The 7,967-nt window shown below is 41.6% G+C and overlaps 1 non-coding gene across 1 annotated transcript; it reads left to right on the top strand.

Annotated features, from left to right (window-relative positions):
- The first annotated feature begins 2,357 nt into the window (after positions 1 to 2,357).
- LOC130942330 (small nucleolar RNA R71) lies at positions 2,358 to 2,465 on the top strand. The gene has a single exon (XR_009070905.1). It is a non-coding gene; the product is annotated as a small nucleolar RNA R71 (small nucleolar RNA).
- The last annotated feature ends 5,502 nt before the right edge of the window (positions 2,466 to 7,967 follow it).

The following is a 7,967-nucleotide window of genomic DNA, read 5'->3' on the forward strand; positions in this document are numbered from 1 at the left end:
GGAGTGGGGGAAGGGTTATGGTTCGGCTATGGGAGGGTGAGTTTGGGAGGGAAAGTGGTTTGAATTTGAAGGGTGAGGTAGGTGGGGTTTTATGAAGGATGGATGTGAGTGGTGAAGAGAAAGATGGGATTTGATAGGTGAAGGGTTTTTGGGGAAGAGGTGTTGAGGTGATTGGTGAAGAAGAGAGAGTGGTGGGGAGGTGGGGATCCTGTGGGGTCCACAGATCCTAAGGTGTCAAGGAAAAGTCATCCCTGCACCAAATGGCATGCAAAATTGTGTTTTTAGCCAATTCTGGCATTAAACGCCGGGCTGGTGCCCATTTCTGGTGTTTAACGCCAAGTTCTTGCCCTTTTCTGGCGTTTAACGCCAGTCTGGTGCCCCTTTCTGGCGTTAAACGCCCAGAATGGTGCCAGACTGGGCGTTAAACGCCCAACAGCTAGCCTTACTGGCGTTTAAACGCCAGCACGCTCTCCTCCAGGATGTGCTGTTTTTCTTTCTGCTTTTCATTCTGTTTTTGCTTTTTCAATTGATTTTGTGACTTCTCATGATCATCAACCTACAAAATAAAATAAAATAACAAAGGAAAATATATAAAATATAACATTGGGTTGCCTCCCAACAAGCGCTTCTTTAATGTCAGTAGCTTGACAGAGGGCTCTCATGGAGCCTCACAGATGCTCAGAGCAATGTTGGAACCTCCCAACACCAAACTTAGAGTTTGAGTGTGGGGGTTCAACACCAAACTTAGAAGTTGGTTGTGGCCTCCCAACACCAAACTTAGAGTTTGACTGTGGGGGCTCTGTTTGGCTCTGTTTTGAAAGGAGCTCTTCATGCTTCCTCTCCATGGTGACAGAGGGATATCCTTGAGCCTTAAACACAAAGGATTCTTCATTCACTTGAATGATCAGTTCACCTCCATCAACATCAATCACAGCCTTTGCTGTGGCTAGGAAGGGTCTGCCAAGGATGATAGATTCATCCATGCACTTCCCAGTCTCTAGGACTATGAAATCAGTAGGGATGTAATGGTCTTCAATCTTTACCAGAACATCCTCTACAAGTCCATAAGCTTGTTTTCTTGAATTGTCTGCCATCTCTAGTGAGATTTTTGCAGCTTGCACCTCAAAGATCCCTAGCTTCTCCATTACAGAGAGAGCCATGAGGTTTACACTTGACCCTAGGTCACACAAGGCCTTCTTGAAGGTCATGGTGCCTATGGCACAAGGTATTGAGAACTTCCCAGGATCTTGTCTCTTTTGAGGTAATTTCTGCCTAGACAAGTCATCTAGTTCTTTGGTGAGCAAAGGAGGTTCGTCCTTCCAAGTCTCATTTCCAAATAACTTGTCATTTAGCTTCATGATTGCTCCAAGGTATTTAGCAACTTGCTCTTCAGTGACATACTCTTCCTCTTCAGAAGAAGAATACTCATCAGAGCTCATGAATGGCAGAAGTAAGTCCAATGGAATCTCTATGGTCTCATTTTAAGCCTCAGATTCCCATGGTTCCTCATTGGGGAACTCATTGGAGGCCAGTGGACGTCCACTGAGGTCTTCCTCAGTGGCGTTCATTGCCTCTTCCTCCTCTCCAAATTCGGCCATGTTGATGGCCTTGCACTCTCCTTTTGGATTTTCTTCTGTATTGCTTGGAAGAGTACTAGGAGGAGGTTCAGTAACTTTCTTGCTCAGCTGACCCACTTGTGCCTCCAAATTTCTAATGGAGGACCTTGTTTCAGTCATGAAACTTTGAGTGGTTTTGATTAGATCAGAGACCATGGTTGCTAAGTCAGAGTTACTCTGCTTAGAACTCTCTGTCTGTTGCTGAGAAGATGATGGAAAAGGCTTGCCATTGCTAAACCTGTTTCTTCCACCATTATTGTTGTTGAAACCTTGTTGAGGTCTCTGTTGATCCTTCCATGAGAGATTTGGGTGATTTCTCCATGAAGAATTGTAGGTGTTCCCATAGGGTTCTCCCATGTAATTCACCTCTTCCATTGAAGGGTTCTCAGGATCATAAGCTTCTTCTTCAGATGAAGCATCCTTAGTACTGCTTGGTGCATTTTGCATTCCAGACAGACTTTGAGAAATCAAATTGACTTGTTGAGTCAATATCTTGTTCTGAGCCAGAATGGCATTCAGAGTATCAATCTCAAGAACTCCTTTCTTCTGATTAGTCCTATTGTTCACAGGATTCCTTTCAGAAGTGTACATGAATTGGTTATTTGCAACCATTTCAATTAGTTCTTGAGCTTCTGTAGGCGTCTTCTTCAGATGAAGAGATCCTCCAGCAGAGCTATCCAAAGACATCTTGGATAGTTCAGAGAGACCATCATAGAAAATACCTATGATGCTCCATTCAGAAAGCATGTCAGAAGGACATTTTCTGATCAATTGTTTGTATCTTTCCCAAGCTTCATAGAGGGATTCTCCATCCTTCTGTCTGAAGGTTTGGACTTCCATTCTAAGCTTACTCAATTTTTGAGGTGGAAAGAACTTTGCCAAGAAAGCATTGACTAGCTTTTCCCATGAGTCCAGGCTTTCTTTAGGTTGTGAGTCCAACCATGTCCTAGCTCTGTCTCTTACAGCAAAAGGGAATAGCATAAGTCTGTAGACCTCAGGGTCAACCCCATTAGTCTTGACAGTGTCACAGATTTGCAAGAATTCAGCTAAGAACTGATGAGGATCTTCCAATGGAAGTCCATGGAACTTGCAATTCTGTTGCATTAGAGAAACTAATTGAGGCTTAAGCTCAAAGTTGTTTGCTCCAATGGCAGGGATAGAGATGCTTCTCCCATAGAAGTCGGGAGTAGGTGCAGTAAAGTCACCAAGCACCTTCCTTGCATTGTTGGCATTGTTGTTGTTTTCGGCTGCCATGTCTTCTTCTTTGAAGATTTCTGTTAGGTCCTCTGCAGAGAGTTGTGCCTTAGCTTCTCTTAGCTTTCGCTTCAAGGTCCTTTCAGGTTCAGGATCAGCTTCAACAAGAATGCCTTTGTCTTTGTTCCTGTTCATATGAAAGAGAAGAGAACAAGGAAATATGGAATCCTCTATGTCACAATATAGAGATTCCTTGAGGTGTCAGAGGAAAAGAAAAATAGAAGAAAGAGGTAGAAGAATTCGAACTTAGTGAGATAGAGTTCGAATTGTGCATTGAGGAGGAGTGATACTCCATAAATAGAAGGATGTGAGAAGAGGGGGAGAGGTTTTTCGAAAATTAATTAAAAGGGTTTTAAAAAACATTTTGAAAAACTTTAATTGATTTTCGAAAACCAAGAGTGGGAAAGAAATCAAATAATTTTTGAAAAAGATTTTGAAATTAGCATTCAAAAAGGTATGATTGAAAACTTCTTTGAAAAAGATGTGATTAAAAAGATATGATTGAAAAGATATGATTTGAAAACAATTTTAAAAAGATTTGATTTTAAAAATTAATGACTTGCCTAACAAGAAAAGATATGATTCAAACATTAAACCTTTCTCAACAGAAAAGGCAACATACTTGAAATGTTCAATCAAATCATTAATTGTTAGCAAGTATCTTTGAAAAAGGAAAGAAATTGATTTTGAAAACATTTGATTGAAAAGATATGATTTGAAAAAGATTTGATTTTGAAAAACTTTGAAAACTTGAAAAAAAATTGATTTGAAAACAAAATCCTCCCCCTTGTGCCATCCTGGCGTTAAACGCCCAGAATGGTGCACATTCTGGCGTTTAACGCCCAATGCACTACCTTTTTGGGCGTTAAACGCCCAACCAAGCACCTTGGCTGGCGTTTAAACGCCAGTCTGTCCTTCTTCACTGGGCGTTTTGAACGCCCAGCTTTTTCTGTGTAATTCCTCTGCTGCATGTTCTGAATCTTCAGTTCCCTATACTATTGACTTGAAAATAGAACCAAGATCAAATAAACAATGCATGCAAGACACCAAACTTAAAATTAGACACTAGACTCAAACAAGAAACATAAAATATTTTTTGTTTTTATGATTTTGAAATTTTTTTTTTGGATTTTTTCGAAAATTATATGGAAATAGAAAATAAAGGTTTCAGAATTCTTAATTTGGATTCCAGGAATCATTGCAATGCTAGTCTAAGACTCCGGTCCAGGAATTAGACATGGCTTCACAGCCAGCCAAGCTTTCAAAGAAAGCTTCGGTCCAAAACACTAGACATGGCCAATGGCCAGCCAAGCCTTAGCAGATCATTGCTCCAATAGCAAGATTGATAGAGATCAATAAGCTCTTGTGATGATCAGTTGAAACCTCGGTCCAATAAGATTAGACATGGCTTCTCAGCCAGCCAGATTTCAACAGGTCATCATGAAACTCTAGAACTCATTCTTAAGAATTCTAAAAAATACCTAATATAAGAAACAAGATGAACCGTCAGTTGTCCATACACGAAACAATCCCCGGCAACGGCGCCAAAAACTTCGTGCGCGAAATTGTGAACAATACTTTTCACAACTCTCATAATCCCCGGTAATGAACCCCAAAAACTTGGTGTTCAATACCATGGCATAAACACAACTTCGCACAACTAACCAGCAAGTGCACTGGGTCGTCCAAGTAATAAACCTTACGCGAGTAAGGGTCGATCCCACGGAGATTGTTGGTATGAAGCAAGCTATGGTCATCTTGTAAATCTTAGTCAGGCAAACTCAAATGGATATGGTGATATACGAATAAAACATAAAGATAAAGATAGAGATACTTATGTAATTCATTGGTGGGAATTTCAGATAAGCGCATGAAGATGCTGTGTCCCTTCCGTCTCTCTGCTTTCCTACTGTCTTCATCCAATCCTTCTTACTCCTTTCCATGGCAAGCTTATGCAAGGGTTTCATCGTTGTCAGTGGCTACCTCCCATCCTCTCAGTGGAAATGTTCAACGCACCCTGTCACGGCACGGCTATCCATCTGTCGGTTCTCGATCAGGCCGGAATAGAATCCAGTGATTCTTTTGCATCTGTCACTAACGCCCCACCCTCAGGAGTTTGAAGCACGTCACAGTCATTCAATCATTGAATCCTACTCAGAATACCACAGACAAGGTTAGACCTTCCGGATTCTCTTGAATGTCGCCATCAGTTCTTGCCTATACCACGAAGACTCTGATCTCACGGAATGGCTGGCTCGGTTGTCAGGCGAGCGCTCGGTTGTCAGGCGATCAACCATGCATCGTGTATCAGGAATCCAAGAGATATTCACCCAATCTAAGGTAGAACGGAGGTGGTTGTCGGTCACACGTTCATAGGTGAGAATGATGATGAGTGTCACGGATCATCACATTCATCAAGTTGAAGAACAAGTGATATCTTGGAACAAGAACAAGCGGAATTGAATAGAAGAACAATAGTAATTGCATTAATACTCGAGGTACAGCAGAGCTCCACACCTTAATCTATGGTGTGTAGAAACTCCACCATTGAAAATACATAAGAACAAGGTCTAGGCATGGCCGAATGGCCAGCCTCTCAATGATCTAAGATAGCCTCAGAACAAAGATAGCTACCAAGATCTCTAAATACAATAGTAAAAGGTCCTACTTATAGAGAACTAGTAGCCTAAGGTTTACAGAGATGAGTAAATGACATAAAAATCCACTTTTGGGCCCACTTGGTGTGTGCTTGGGCTGAGCAATAAAGCATTTTCGTGTAGAGACTCTTCTTGGAGTTAAACGCCAGCTTTTGTGCCAGTTTGGGCGTTTAACTCCCATTTTGGTGCTAGTTTGGGCGTTTAACGCTGGAAATTCTGAAGGTGACTTTGAACGCCGGTTTGGGCCATCAATTCTTGGGCAAAGTATGGACTATCATATATTGCTGGAAAGCCCAGGATGTCTACTTTCCAACGTCGTTGAGAGCGCGCCAATTGGTTTCTGTAGCTCCAGAAAATCAACTTCGAGTGCAGGGAGGTCAGAATCCAACAGCATCTGCAGTCCTTTTCAGTCTCTGAATCAGATTTTTGCTCAGGTCCCTCAATTTCAGCCAGAAAATACCTGAAATCACAGAAAAACACACAAACTCATAGTAAAGTCCAGAAAAGTGAATTTTAACTAAAAACTAATAAAAATATACTAAAAACTAAACCAAATATACTAAAAACATACTAAAAATAATGCCAAAAAGCGTACAAATTATCCGCTCATCAAACATGTCTCCTTTTTCATCATTCTTTCAAGAGCCAACAACTTTAACATTCATGAACCACAAATTCAAAAGACATATGCACTGTTTAAGCATACATTCAGAAAACAAAAGCATTGCCACCACATCAAAATAATTAATCTGTTATAAAATCTGAAATTCATGCAATTCTTCTCTTTTTCAATTAAGAACATTTTTCATTCATTTAAGAAAGGTGATGGATTCATAGGACATTCATAACTTTAAGGCATAGACACTAATGATCATAAGACACAAACATAGATAAACATAAGCATAGAAATTCGAAAAACAGGGAAATGAAGGACAAGGAGATTAAAGAACGGGTCCACCTTAGTGATGGCGGCTTGTTCTTCCTCTTGAAGGTCTTATGGAGTGCTTGAGCTCCTCAATGTCTCTTCCTTGCCTTTGTTGATCCTCTCTTATGATTCTTTGATCTTCTCTAATTTCATGGAGGAGGATGGAATATTCTTGGTGCTCCACCCTTAGTTGTCCCATGTTGGAACTCAATTCTCCTAGGGAGGTGTTGATTTGCTCCCAATAGTTTTGTGGAGGAAAGTGCATCCCTTGAGGTATCTCAGGGATTTCATGATGAGAGGGGTCTCTTGTTTGCTCCATCCTTTTCTTAGTGATGGGCTTGTCCTCATCAATGAGGATGTCTCCTTCTATGTCAACTCCTACTGAATAACAGAGGTGACAAATGAGATGAGGAAAGGCTAACCTTGCCAAGGTAGAGGACTTGTCCGCCACCTTATAGAGTTCTTGGGCTATAACCTCATGAACTTCTACTTCTTCTCCAATCATGATGCTATGAATCATGATGGCCCGGTCTAGAGTAACTTCAGACCGGTTGCTAGTGGGAATGATTGAGCGTTGGATAAACTCCAACCATCCCCTAGCCACGGGCTTGAGGTCATGCCTTCTCAATTGAACTGGCTTCCCTCTTGAATCTCTCTTCCATTGGGTGCCCTCTTCACAAATGTCAGTGAGGATTTGGTCCAACCTTTGATCAAAGTTGACCCTTCTAGTGTAAGGGTGTTCATCTCCTTGCATCATGGGCAAGTTGAATGCCAACCTTACATTTTTCGGACTAAAATCTAAGTATTTCCCCCGAACCATAGTAAGCCAATTCTTTGGGTCCGGGTTCACACTTTGATCATTGTTCTTGGTGATCCATGCATTAGCATAGAAGTCTTGAACCATTAAGATTCCGACTTGTTGAATGGGGTTGGTAAGAACTTCCCAACCTCTTCTTCGGATCTCATGTTGGATCTCCGGATATTCACTCTTTTTGAGTTTGAAAGGGACCTCGGGGATCACCTTCTTCAAGGCCACAACTTCATAGAAGTGGTCTTGATGCACCCTTGAGATGAATCTCCCCATCTCCCATGACTCGGAGGTGGAAGCTTTTGCCTTCCCTTTCCTCTTTCTAAAGGTTTCTCCGGCCTTGGATGCCATAAATGGTTATGGAAAAACAAAAAGCAATGCTTTTACCACACCAAACTTAAAAGGTTTGCTCGTCCTCGAGCAAAGAAGAAAGAAGAGAGTAGAAGAAGAAGAAATAGAGGAGATGGAGGAGGCTTATGGTTCGGCCAAAGGGGGAAGAAGTAGTGTTTAGGGTGTGTGAAAACGAAGGAGTGAAGATGGGTTTATATAGGGGTGGAGAGAGGGGTAGGGTTCGGCTATGGGAGGGTGGGTTTGGGAGGGGAAGTGGTTTGAATTTGAATGGTGAGGTAGGTGGGGTTTTATGAAGGATGGATGTGAGTGGTAAAGAGAATAGTGGGATTTGATAGGTGAAGGGTTTTTAGGGAAGA

Source organism: Arachis stenosperma, chromosome 7 (assembly GCF_014773155.1).
Source record: "Arachis stenosperma cultivar V10309 chromosome 7, arast.V10309.gnm1.PFL2, whole genome shotgun sequence".
NCBI lineage: Eukaryota > Viridiplantae > Streptophyta > Magnoliopsida > Fabales > Fabaceae > Arachis > Arachis stenosperma.